This window comes from Macaca fascicularis, chromosome X, assembly GCF_037993035.2.
Source record: "Macaca fascicularis isolate 582-1 chromosome X, T2T-MFA8v1.1".
Classification (NCBI taxonomy): Eukaryota; Metazoa; Chordata; class Mammalia; order Primates; family Cercopithecidae; genus Macaca; species Macaca fascicularis.
In genome coordinates this window covers 112,089,174-112,101,297 of record NC_088395.1, presented here as the reverse complement: position 1 = coordinate 112,101,297, position 12,124 = coordinate 112,089,174, and the positions used below count along the sequence as shown (strand labels likewise).

The following is a 12,124-nucleotide window of genomic DNA, read 5'->3' as shown; positions in this document are numbered from 1 at the left end:
CTACAGGGAAATTAAATTGGTGCACACACATAAATATTTAACTGAAAAGAATGCAGTAAAGGGAAACAGAGAAACAACAATTAAAAAAGAAACAAAGAGGGGGCGGAGCAAGATGGCCGAATAGGAACAGCTCCAGTCTCCAACTCCCAGTGCGAGCGACACAGAAGACCGGTGATTTCTGCATTTTCAACTGAAGTACTGGGTTCATCTCACTAGGGAGTGCCGGACAATCGGTGCTGGTCAGCTGCTGCAGCACGACCAGCAAGAGCTGAAGCAGGGCGAGGCATTGCCTCACCTGGGAAGCGCAAGGGGAAAGGGAATCCCTTTTCCTAGCCAGGGGAACTGAGACACACAACAGCTGGAAAATCGGGTAACTCCAACCCCAATACTGCGCATTAAGCAAACAGGCACACCAGGAGATTATATCCCACACCTGGCCGGGAGGGTCCCACGCCCACGGAGCCTCCCTCATTGCTAGCACAGCAGTCTGCGACCTCATGGCAAGGCAGCAGCGAGGCTGGGGGAGGGGCGCCTGCCATTGCTGAGGCTTAAGTAGGTAAACAAAGCAGCTGGGAAGCTTGAACAGGGTGGAGCTCACAGCAGCTCAAGGAAACCTGCCTGTCTCTGTAGACTCCACCTGTGGGGACAGGGCACAGTAAACAACAACAAAAGCAGCAGAAACCACTGCAGATGCAAACGACTCTGACAGCTTTGAAGAGAGCAGTGGATCTCCCAACACGGAGGTTGAGATCTGAGAAGGGACAGACTGCCTGCTCAAGTGGGTCCCTGACCCCTGAGTAGCCTAACTGGGAGACATCCCCCGCTAGGGGCAGTGTGACACCCCACACCTCACAGGGTGGAGTACACCCTGGAGAGGAAGCTTCCAAAGCAAGAATCAGACAGGTACACTCGCTGTTCAGAAATATTCTATCTTCTGCAGCCTCTGCTGCTGATACCCAGGCAAACAGGGTCTGGAGTGGACCTCAAGCAATCTCTAACAGACCTACAGCTGAGGGTCCTGACTGTTAGAAGGAAAACTATCAAACAGGAAGGACACCTACACCAAAACCCCATCAGTACATCACCATCATCATCAAAGACCAGAGGCAGATAAAACCACAAAGATGGGGAAAAAGCAGGGCAGAAAAGCTGGAAATTCAAAAAATAAGAGCGCATTTCCCCCTGCAAAGGAGCGCAGCTGATCGCCAGCAACGGATCAAAGCTTGACGGAGAATGACTTTGACGAGATGAGAGAAGAAGGCTTCAGTCCATCAAACTTCTCAGAGCTAAAGGAGGAATTACGTACCCAGCGCAAAGAAACTAAAAATCTTGAAAAAAAAAAAGTGGAAGAATTGATGGCTTGAGTAATTAATGCAGAGAAGGTCATAAACGAAATGAAAGAGATGAAAACCATGACACGGGAAATACGTGACAAATGCAAAAGCTTCAGTAACTGACTCGATCAACTGGAAGAAAGAGTATCAGCGATTGAGGATCAAATGAACGAAATGAAGCGAGAAGAGAAACCAAAAGAAAAAAGAAGAAAAAGAAATGAACAAAGCCTGCAAGAAGTATGGGATTATGTAAAAAGACCAAATCTACGTCTGATTGGGGTGCCTGAAAGTGAGGGGGAAAATGGAACCAAGTTGGAAAACACTCTTCAGGATATCATCCAGGAGAACTTCCCCAACCAAGAAGGGCAGGCCAACATTCAAATCCAGGAAATACAGAGAACGCCACAAAGATACTCCTCGAGAAGAGCAACTCCAAGACAAATAATTGCCAGATTCACCAAAGATGAAATGAAGGAAAAAATCTTAGGGCAGCCAGAGAGAAAGGTCGGGTTACCCACAAAGGGAAGCCCATCAGACTAACAGAAGATCTCTCGGCAGAAACTCTCCAAGCCAGAAGAGAGTGGGGGCCAATATTCAACATTCTTAAAGAAAAGAATTTTAAACCCAGAATTTCATATCCAGCCAAACTAAGTTTCATAAGTGAAGGAGAAATAAAATCCTTTACAGATAAGCAAATGCTTAGAGATTTTGTCACCACTGGGCCTGCCTTACAAGAGACCCTGAAGGAAGCACTCAACATGGAAAGGAACAAGCGGTACCAGCCATTGCAAAAACATGCCAAAATGTAAAGACCATTTAGGCTAGGAAGAAACTGCATCAACTAACAAGCAAAATAACCAGTTAATATCATAATGGCAGGATCAAGTTCACACATAACAATCTTAACCTTAAATGTAAATGGAATAAATGCTCCAATTAAAAGACACAGACTGGCAAACTGGATAAAGAGTCATCATCCATCAGTCTGCTATATTCAGGAGACCCATCTCACACGCAGAGACATACATAGGCTCAAAATAAAGGGATGGAGGAAGATTTACCAAGCAAATGGAGAACAAAAAAAGCGGGGGTTGCAATACTAGTCTCTGATAAAACAGACTTTAAACCATCAAAGATCAAAAGAGACAAAGAAGGCCATTACATAATGGTAAAAGGACCAATTCAACAGGAAGAGCTAACTATCCTAAATATATATGCACCCAATACAGGAGCACCCAGATTCATAAAGCAAGTCCTTAGAGACTTACAAAGAGACTTAGACTCCCATACAATAATAATGGGAGACTTCAACACTCCACTGTCAACATTAGACAGATCAATGAGACAGAAAGTTAACAAGGATATCCAGGAATTGAACTCATCTCTGCAGCAAGCAGACCTCATAGACATCTATAGAACTCTCCACCCCAAATCAACAGAATATACATTCTTCTCAGCACCACATAGCACTTATTCCAAAATTGACCACATAATTGCAAGTAAAGCACTCCTCAGCAAATGTACAAGAACAGAAATTATAACAAACTGTCTCTCAGACCACAGTGCAATCAAACTAGAACTCAGGACTAAGAAACTCAATCAAAACCGCTCAACTACATGGAAACTGAAAAACCTGCTCCTGAATGACTACTGGGTACATAACAAAATGAAGGCAGAAATAAAGATGTTCTTTGAAACCAATGAGAACAAAGATACAACATACCAGAATCTCTGGGACACATTTAAAGCAGTGTGTAGAGGGAAATTTATAGCACTAAATGCCCACAAGAGAAAGCAGGAAAGATCTAAAATTGACACTCTAACAACACAATTAACAGAACTAGAGAAGCAAGAGCAAATACATTCAAAAGCTAGCAGAAGGCAAGAAATAACTAAGATCAGAGCAGAACTAAAGGAGATAGAGACACAAAAAACCCTCCAAAAAATCAATGAATCCAGGAGTTGGTTTTTTGAAAAGATCAACAAAATTGACAGACCGCTAGCAAGACTAATAAAGAAGAAAAGAGAGAAGAATCAAATAGATGCAATAAAAAATGATAAAGGGGATATCACCACCGACCCCACAGAAATACAAACTACCATCAGAGAATACTATGAATACCTTTATGCAAATAAACTAGAAAATCTAGAAGAAATGGATAACTTCCTGGACACTTACACTCTTCCAAGACTAAACCAGGAAGAAGTTGAATCCCTGAATAGACCAATAGCAGGCTCTGAAATTGAGGCAATAATTAATAGCCTACCAACCAAGAAAAGTCCAGGACCAGATGGATTCACAGCTGAATTCTACCAGAGGTACAAGGAGGAGCTGGTACCATTCCTTCTGAAACTATTCCAATCAATAGAAAAAGAGGGAATCCTCCCTAACTCATTTTATGAGGCCAACATCATCCTGATACCAAAGCCTGGCAGAGACAAAACAAAAAAAGAGAATTTTAGACCAATATCCCTTATGAACATCGATGCAAAAATCCTCAATAAAATACTGGCAAACCAGATTCAGCAGCACATCAAAAAGCTTATCCACCATGATCAAGTGGGCTTCATCCCTGGGATGCAAGGCTGGTTCAACATTCGCAAATCAATAAACATAATCCAGCATATAAACAGAACCAAAGACAAGAACCACATGATTATCTCAATAGATGCAGAAAAGGCTTTTGACAAAATTCAACAGCCCTTCATGCTAAAAACGCTCAATAAATTCAGTATTGATGGAACGTACCTCAAAATAATAAGAGCTATTTATGAGAAACCCACAGCCAATATCATACTGAATGGGCAAAAACTGGAAAAATTCCCTTTGAAAACTGGTACAAGACAGGGATGCCCTCTCTCACCACTCCTATTCAACATAGTGTTGGAAGTTCTGGCTAGGGCAATCAGGCAAGAGAAAGAAATCAAGGGTATTCAGTTAGGAAAAGAAGAAGTCAAATTGTCCCTCTTTGCAGATGACATGATTGTATATTTAGAAAATCCCATTGTCTCAGCCCAAAATCTCCTTAAGCTGATAAGCAACTTCAGCAAAGTCTCAGGATACAAAATTAATGTGCAAAAATCACAAGCATTTGTATACACCAGTAACAGACAAACAGAGAGCCAAATCATGAATGAACTTCCATTCACAATTGCTTCAAAGAGAATAAAATACCTAGGAATCCAACTGACAAGGGATGTAATGGACCTCTTCAAGGAGAACTACAAACCACTGCTCAGTGAAATAAAAGAGGACACAAACAAATGGAAGAACATACCATGCTCATGGATAGGAAGAATCAATATCATGAAAATGGCCATACTGCCCAAGGTTATTTATAGATTCAATGCCATCCCCATCAAACTACCAATGAGTTTCTTCACAGAATTGGAAAAAACTGCTTTAAAGTTCATATGGAATCAAGAAGATCCCGCATCTACAAGACAATCCTAAGTCAAAAGAACAAAGCTGGAGGCATCACGCTACCTGACTTCAAACTACACTACAAGGCTACAGTAACCAAAACAGCATGGTACTGGTACCAAAACAGAGATATAGACCAATGGAACAGAACAGAGTCCTCAGAAATAATACCACACATCTACTGCCATCTGATCTTTGACAAACCTGAGAGAAATAAGAAATGGGGAAAGGATTCCCTATTTAATAAATGGTGCTGGGAAAATTGGCTAGCCATAAGTAGAAAGCTGAAACTGGATCCTTTCCTTACTCCTTATACGAAAATTAATTCAAGATGGATTAGAGACTTAAATGTTAGACCTAATACCATAAAAATTCTAGAGGAAAACCTAGGTAGTACCATTCAGGACATAGGCATGGGCAAAGACTTCATGTCTAAAACACCAAAAGCAACGGCAACAAAAGCCAAAATTGACAAATGGGATCTCATTAAACTAAAGAGCTTCTGCACAGCAAAAGAAACTACCATCAGAGTGAACAGGCAACCTACAGAATGGGAGAACATTTTTGCAATCTACTCATCTGACAAAGGGCTAATATCCAGAACCTACAAAGAACTGAAACAAATTTACAAGAAAAAAACAAACAACCCCATCAAAAAGTGGGCAAAGGATATGAACAGACATTTCTCAAAAGAAGACATTCATACAGCCAACAGACACATGAAAAAAAAGCTCATCATCACTGGCCATCAGAGAAGTGCAATTCAAAACCACAATGAGATACCATCTCACACCAGTTAGAATGGCAATCATTAAAAAGTCAGGAAACAACAGGTGCTGGAGAGGAAGTGGAGAAATAGGAACACTTTTACACTGTTGGTGGGATTGTAAACTAGTTCAACCATTATGGAAAACAGTATGGCGATTCCTCAAGGATCTAGAACTAGATGTACCATATGACCCAGCCATCCCATTACTGGGGATATACCCAAAGGATTATAAATCATGCTGCTATAAAGACACATGCACACGTATGTTGATTGCGGCACTATTCACAATAGCAAAGACTTGGAATCAACCCAAATGTCCATCAGTGACAGACTGGATTAAGAAAATGTGGCACATATACACCATGGAATACTATGCAGCCATCAAAAAGGATGAGTTTGTGTCCTTTGTAGGGACATGGATGCAGCTGGAAACCATCATTCTTAGCAAACTATCACAAGAACAGAAAACCAAACACCGCATGTTCTCACTCATAGGTGGGAACTGAACAATGAGATCACTTGGACTCGGGAAGGGGAACATCACACACCAGGGCCTATCATGGGGACGGGAGAGGGGGAGGGATTGCATTGGGAGTTATACCTGATGTAAATGACGTGTTGATGGGTGCTGACGAGTTGATGGGTGCAGCACAGCAACATGGCACAAGTATACATATGTAAGAAACCTGCACGTTATGCACATGTACCCTAGAACTTAAAGTATAATAATAATAAAAAAAAGAAACAAAGAAAAAAGGAGACCTATAAAAACACACAGTAAAATAACAAATGTTAATCCAACCAAATCAGAAATTATCTTAAACATGAATTAGCTAAATTCCCAAATTAAAAGGCAGAGATTATCAGATTTGATTTTTTAAAAGCAAGATAGAATGATCTGCTGTTTACAAGAGGGATTCCTTAGATTCAAAGACATAAATAGATTGAATATAAAAGGATCTGAAAAGGTACACCATGCAGCCAGTAACCATACTGACTCTTGGATACAGAACAGTGCAAAATTGTCTGCTTTCGTCACTTCTATTGAACACTGTACAAGATATTCTAGCTAAGGCAATAAGAAGAAAGAAAGGAAAAGAGAAGAATCAAAAGAAAAATGAAGGAAAAACTTAAGACATTCAGATTGAAAAAGAAGAGGTGAATTTGTCTTTCATCTGCAAATAAACAAATCTAAAAAGAGATATGGAATCTACAAAAATATCTAACAATTAATACATTTTAAGTTGTAAGATGAAAAATATACAGAAAAATGTATATCTAAACAATAGCAATGAATAAGCCAAAACTAAAATTAAGAAAATAATTCCATTCATAATATTATCAAAAAGAATAAAATACTCAGGTATAAATTTATCAAAAGTAGTACATGACTTAGAAAACTACAAAATATTGTTGAGAGAAATTAAATATATACAAATGGAAACACACTCCATGATCATGAATCAGAAGACTCAACATTTTCAAAATGGCAATTTTCCCCAAAATTATTTAAAAAGTCAGCGCAACCTTTATCAAAATCCCAGTGAGCTTTTTAATAGAAATTGACATGCCTATCCTAAAATTTATACAGAAATGCAAGAGATCCAGAATAGCAAAACAATCTTGAAAAATAAGACTTTTGGAGGATTCACACTTTCTGATTTCAAAACTTATATAAAGCCCTAGTGTGGCATTATCACAAGAAGAAACAGATTTAATGGAACAGAAATGAGAGTCCAGAAATAAACCTTTACATTTATGGTTAGTGAATTTTTTATTAAGGTACCACAACAAGCACAAAATTTCACTCCAAATGAACCATAGACATATGTGTAAAAGTTAATTTCCCATTCTGTGCTTAACTCACAGTAGGTGTTCTGTCACTGCTGTGGTCTTTCTTGGCTTCGGATGTCTCAGGCTGATTATGCATAAAAGTTCAGCCAGCCCTCCAGGTTATATGAACACCAATGCCATCTAGAAAAGAACTTGTAAAGGAACTCCTATCTTACATTCAGTGCATTTCACCACTCCAATGTTCTATGAACGGATGAGGACGCCACTGTGTGAGGTATAGGTAAAAACAAGCATTCATATTCATATTTATTATCCAACTCCATAGCAATCATTTAAATACTTTTTCAATCTATTTAATACACTGCTTTTGAGTTGTAGATATTTTTAAGTGACCATAGTTATTTTCTCTGGTTTCATACAAGGCTGGGCCTTGTATGTACAGTATGTACTCAAGATTTAATAGTTAATTGACTGACTGAACTTTATAGGTGAGTTTTCACAGGTTTTACATGAGAAAATGTGTCCGGAATTGGGGGGTTCTTGGTCTCACTGACTTCAAGAATGAAGCCACGGACCCTGGCAGTGAGTGTCACAGCTCTTAAAAGCAGCACATCTGGAGCTGTTCGTTTCTCCCGGTGGGTTCGTGGTCTCGCTGGTTTCAGGAGTGAAGCTGCAGACCTTCCTGGTGAGTGTTACAGCTCATGAAGGCAGTGCGGACCCGAAGAGTGAGCAGCAACAAGATTTATTGTAAAGAGCGAAAGAACAAAGCCTCCACGCTGCAGAAGGGAACCCAAGCCGGTTGTCCCTGCTGGCTCCGGCAGCCTGCTTTTATTCCCTTTTCTGGTCCCACCCACATCCTGCTGATTGGTTCATTTTGACAGTGTGCTGATTGGTGTGTTTACAAACCTTGAGCTAGACACAGAGTGTTGATTGGTGCATTTACAATCCTCTAGCTAGAGGTAAAAGTTCTCCAAGTCCCTACCCAACTCAGGAGCACAGCTGGCTTCACCTAGTGGGTCCCACCCCAGGCCAGGGTGGAGCTGCCCGCTAGTCCCGCTCCACGCACCTGCACTCCTCAGCCCTTGGGTGATTGATGAGACCAGGCACGGCGAAGTAGGGGGCAGCCCATCAGGGAGGCTCTGGCCACGCGGGAGCCTACCACAGGGGGACTCAGGCATGGCGGGCTGCAGGTCCCGAGCCCTGCCCCACAGGGAGGTGGCTGAGGCCCGGCAAGAATTTGAGGATGGCGCGGGTGGGTCGGCAGTGCTGGGGGACCCGGGGCACCCTCTGCAGCTGCTGGCCCGGGTGCTAAGCCCCTCACTGCCCTGGGCCGGCGGCATTGGCTGGCTGCTCCGAGTGCGGGGCCTGAGGAGCCCGTGCCCACCGGGAACTTGCGCTGGCCTGTGAGCGCCACCGGAAGCCCCAGTTCACGCCCGCGCCTCTCCATACCTCCCCACAAGCAGAGGGAGCCAGCTCCAGCCTCAGCCAGCCCAGAAAGGGACTCTCACTGTGCAGAGGCAAGCTGAAGGGCTCCTCAAGCGTGGCCAGAACGGATGCCACCGAAGAGGCGCTGAGAGCAAGGGAGGGCTGCCAGCACAGTGTCACCTCTCAATAAGATGCCAGGCCACTTCCTTGGAAATATATATACAAAAGCAGCTGCTGTGCCATGGTTCTATAAAAGGTCAGTATTTACTTAGAGAGAGAGCGGCGTTACAAATTCTTCTCAAAAGTCTGAAGATGTTTCCCTCCCCAATGAACTAATATACTTATTTCATTAAACAGTGGTAGTTATGTGGTATAGTATGGTAGTTAAATAGAGGATACTATAGAGCCAGATTGCATGCATTTTAATCTCAACTTCTCCATTTCCTAGATCGAATTTAAATCCTGAGTTCTCTACTCACTCTATGCTTCAGTTACCTCATTTATAAAATGGACATATAAGAGAATCTATTTTATAGGATTGTTGTGAGGATTAAATGACAAACAGAAATTAAACAAATGTTAGTGATCCCACCCTTTCGCTTCCACTACACCTCTGGGAAAGGATAAGAAAGGACACAAAACTGCAAAGAGATTTTCACAGTGTTATTGGTGGTATAGAGATGGTATATAGTCTAGCTTCTTAAAAGTAAAAAAATTGAAAGCAATTTGTATAGTCTGTTTTCCATAGAAGCCAAGAGGAGGGTTTATTCTATGTTTTTTGAAGAGAGATAACTAGTCTGGCTGACTACAACAGGCTGTGTCACACAGTCTACAGTTATTGATTGTGCCACACAGTCCTACATTATTGATCTTTAAATGTAGCATTGTGTCCAGAATTGGTGGGTTATTGGTCTCACTGACTTCAAGAAAGAAGCCGTGGACCCTCGCAGTGAGTGTTAACAGTTCTTAAAGATGGTGTGTCCGCAGTTTGATCCTTCAGACATTCAGATGTATCTGGAGCTTCTTCCTTCTGGTGGGTTTGTAGTCTCGCTGTCAGGAGTAGAGCTGCAGACCTTCATGGTGAGTGTTACAGCTCTTAAAGGCAGCGCATCTGGAGTTCTTCATTCTTCCCGGTGGGTGGTGGGTTCATGGTCTCCTTGGCTGGTGGGTTCATGGTCTCCTTGGCTTCAGGAGTAAAGCTGTAGACCTTCCCGGTGAGTGTTACAGCTCTTAAAGGCAGCGCGTCTGGAGTTCTTCATTCTTCCCGGTCGGTTCGTGGTCTCCTTGGCTTCAGGAGTAAAGCTGCAGACCTTTGCCGTGTTACAGCTCATAAAGGCAGCGTGGACCCAAGGAGTGAGTAGCAAGAATATTTATTGGAAAGAGCTAAACAAAGCTTCCACAGTGTGCAAGGAGACCCCAGTGGGTTGCCGCTGGCTGGGGCAGCCTGCTTTTATTCTCTTATCTGACCCCACCCACATCCTGCTGATTGGTCCATTTTACAGAGAGCAGATCGGTCTGTTTTGACAGAGTGCTGATTGGTGCATTTACAATCCTTGAGCTAGACACAGAGTGCCGACTGGTGTATTTACAATCCTCTAGCTAGACATAAAAGTTCTCCAAGTCCCTACCAGATTAGCTAGATACAGAGTACTGATTGGTGCACACACAATCCTCTGGCTAGATATAAAAGTTCTCCAAGTCCCCATCTGGGTCAGGAGCCCAGCTGGCTTCACCTAGTGGATCCTGCACCGGGGCTGCAGGTGGAGCTGCCCGCCAGTCCTGGGCCGCTGCATGCACTCCTCAGCCCTTGGGCTGCCCATGGGACCAGGCACTACGGAGCTGGGGGCAGTGCCCATCAGGGAGGCTCAGGCCCTGCGAGAGACCACCGCAGGTGGGGGAGTTCAGACATGAGGGGCTGCAAGTCCCGAGTCCTGTCCCGCGGGGAGACAGCTAAGGCCAGGTGAGAATTTGAGTGCAGCGCTGGCAGGCCAGCACTGTTGTGGGACCCAGCGCAACCTCTGCAGCTGCTGGCTCAGGTGCTAAGACCCTCACTGCCCTGGGCTGGCAGTGCCAGCCAGCCACTAGGTGTGCAGGGCCTGCCAAACCCAAGCCGGTGCCTGCCAGAACTCGCACTGGCCTGCCAGCGCTGTGCACAGCCCCGGTTCCCGCGGGAGCCTCTTCCTCCACACCTCCGGCAAGCAGAAAGAGGGAGCTCCGGCCTCAGTCAACCCAGAGAGGGGCTCCCACTGTGCCGTGGTGGGCTGAAGGGCTTCTCAAGCGCTGCCAGAGTAGAGCTGAGGCCGAGGAGGCACTAAGAGTGAGGGCTGCTAGAACATTGTCACCTCTCAGCATCATATATAAAATAGTATAAAGCTGTGTGTTATTCACCTTTCTATCCTCAGTCACTAATACTCTCTTACAATGTTCTCCACAAGAGAAATACAAATACAATGTTATGAAAATTCAGAGAAGAGAAATTACTAACAACTTGAGCAGGTGGAAAAGCATTGAAACTTGGTGGAGAAGATGGTGGAACTGTGCAACATTGAGACATGTCCCCAGCTGGACAGATGTGAAGCTGGGAGAAAGTACTACAAGAGGAGACAACTGAATATACAGTGGCAGAGAAAGAAAAATCAGTGAATATGCAGAGGAAAGAGTGTACAGGGAGGTATGACTCATCATGAGGAAGCTAAAGGATACAAAGACAGCAAACGCAGGTCAAATTTCCTGGTGTGGGGGCGGTGGGAGTGAGCATGGCTTGAACTACCCTACTATGGAGTTTGGATTTCATCCTGTGGGTAACAGAATAACTGAAGGTGTTTGGAGGAGGATATGGTGTGATCAGAGCTGTGCTTTAGAAATATTAAGCTGGTGTAGAAAAAGGTTGAGAGAGGGAAGGGAAAGAAAGGACTAATTAGGAGGTTGTTTAATCGTCCTGGCAATAGGTAACTTGGGCTAGAACCAGGGAAGAGGAAGTGGGGAATGTAAAGTAGGGGCAGGGCCAAGAGAAATTTCAGGAGGAAGCAGAAAAGAGGATTTGACAATCTCTTACATCCCTCCTCTTCTTAGGCTAGGACACAGCTCAGCATTCAATGCTCTCTACAATCTGCCCCAACTACTTTGTCCAGATTTACCTTTCCCTAAGCATGTCATATGCCTCATTCTCCAAACTGCACTGGATCACATTCTTTTATTCAAGGACAATATGTACTTTTCCACTTACTCTCCTTTGCTTCAAGGATAATCTGTACTTTTCCACTTACTCTCCTTATCTCCAATATACAAATCTAACCTACCCTTAAAAGTCCACCTCAAATGCCATCTGTTCCATCAAATGTTCCTAACTCTCCTCTGGCCATAATTAACTTCTCGCTC

At 43.4% G+C, this 12,124-nt stretch overlaps 1 protein-coding gene across 2 annotated transcripts in view; it reads right to left on the bottom strand.

Annotated features, from left to right (window-relative positions):
- IL1RAPL2 (interleukin 1 receptor accessory protein like 2) overlaps positions 1–12,124 on the bottom strand; it is a 1,296,718-nt gene that overhangs the window by 231,691 nt on the left and 1,052,903 nt on the right. The window lies entirely within an intron of this gene.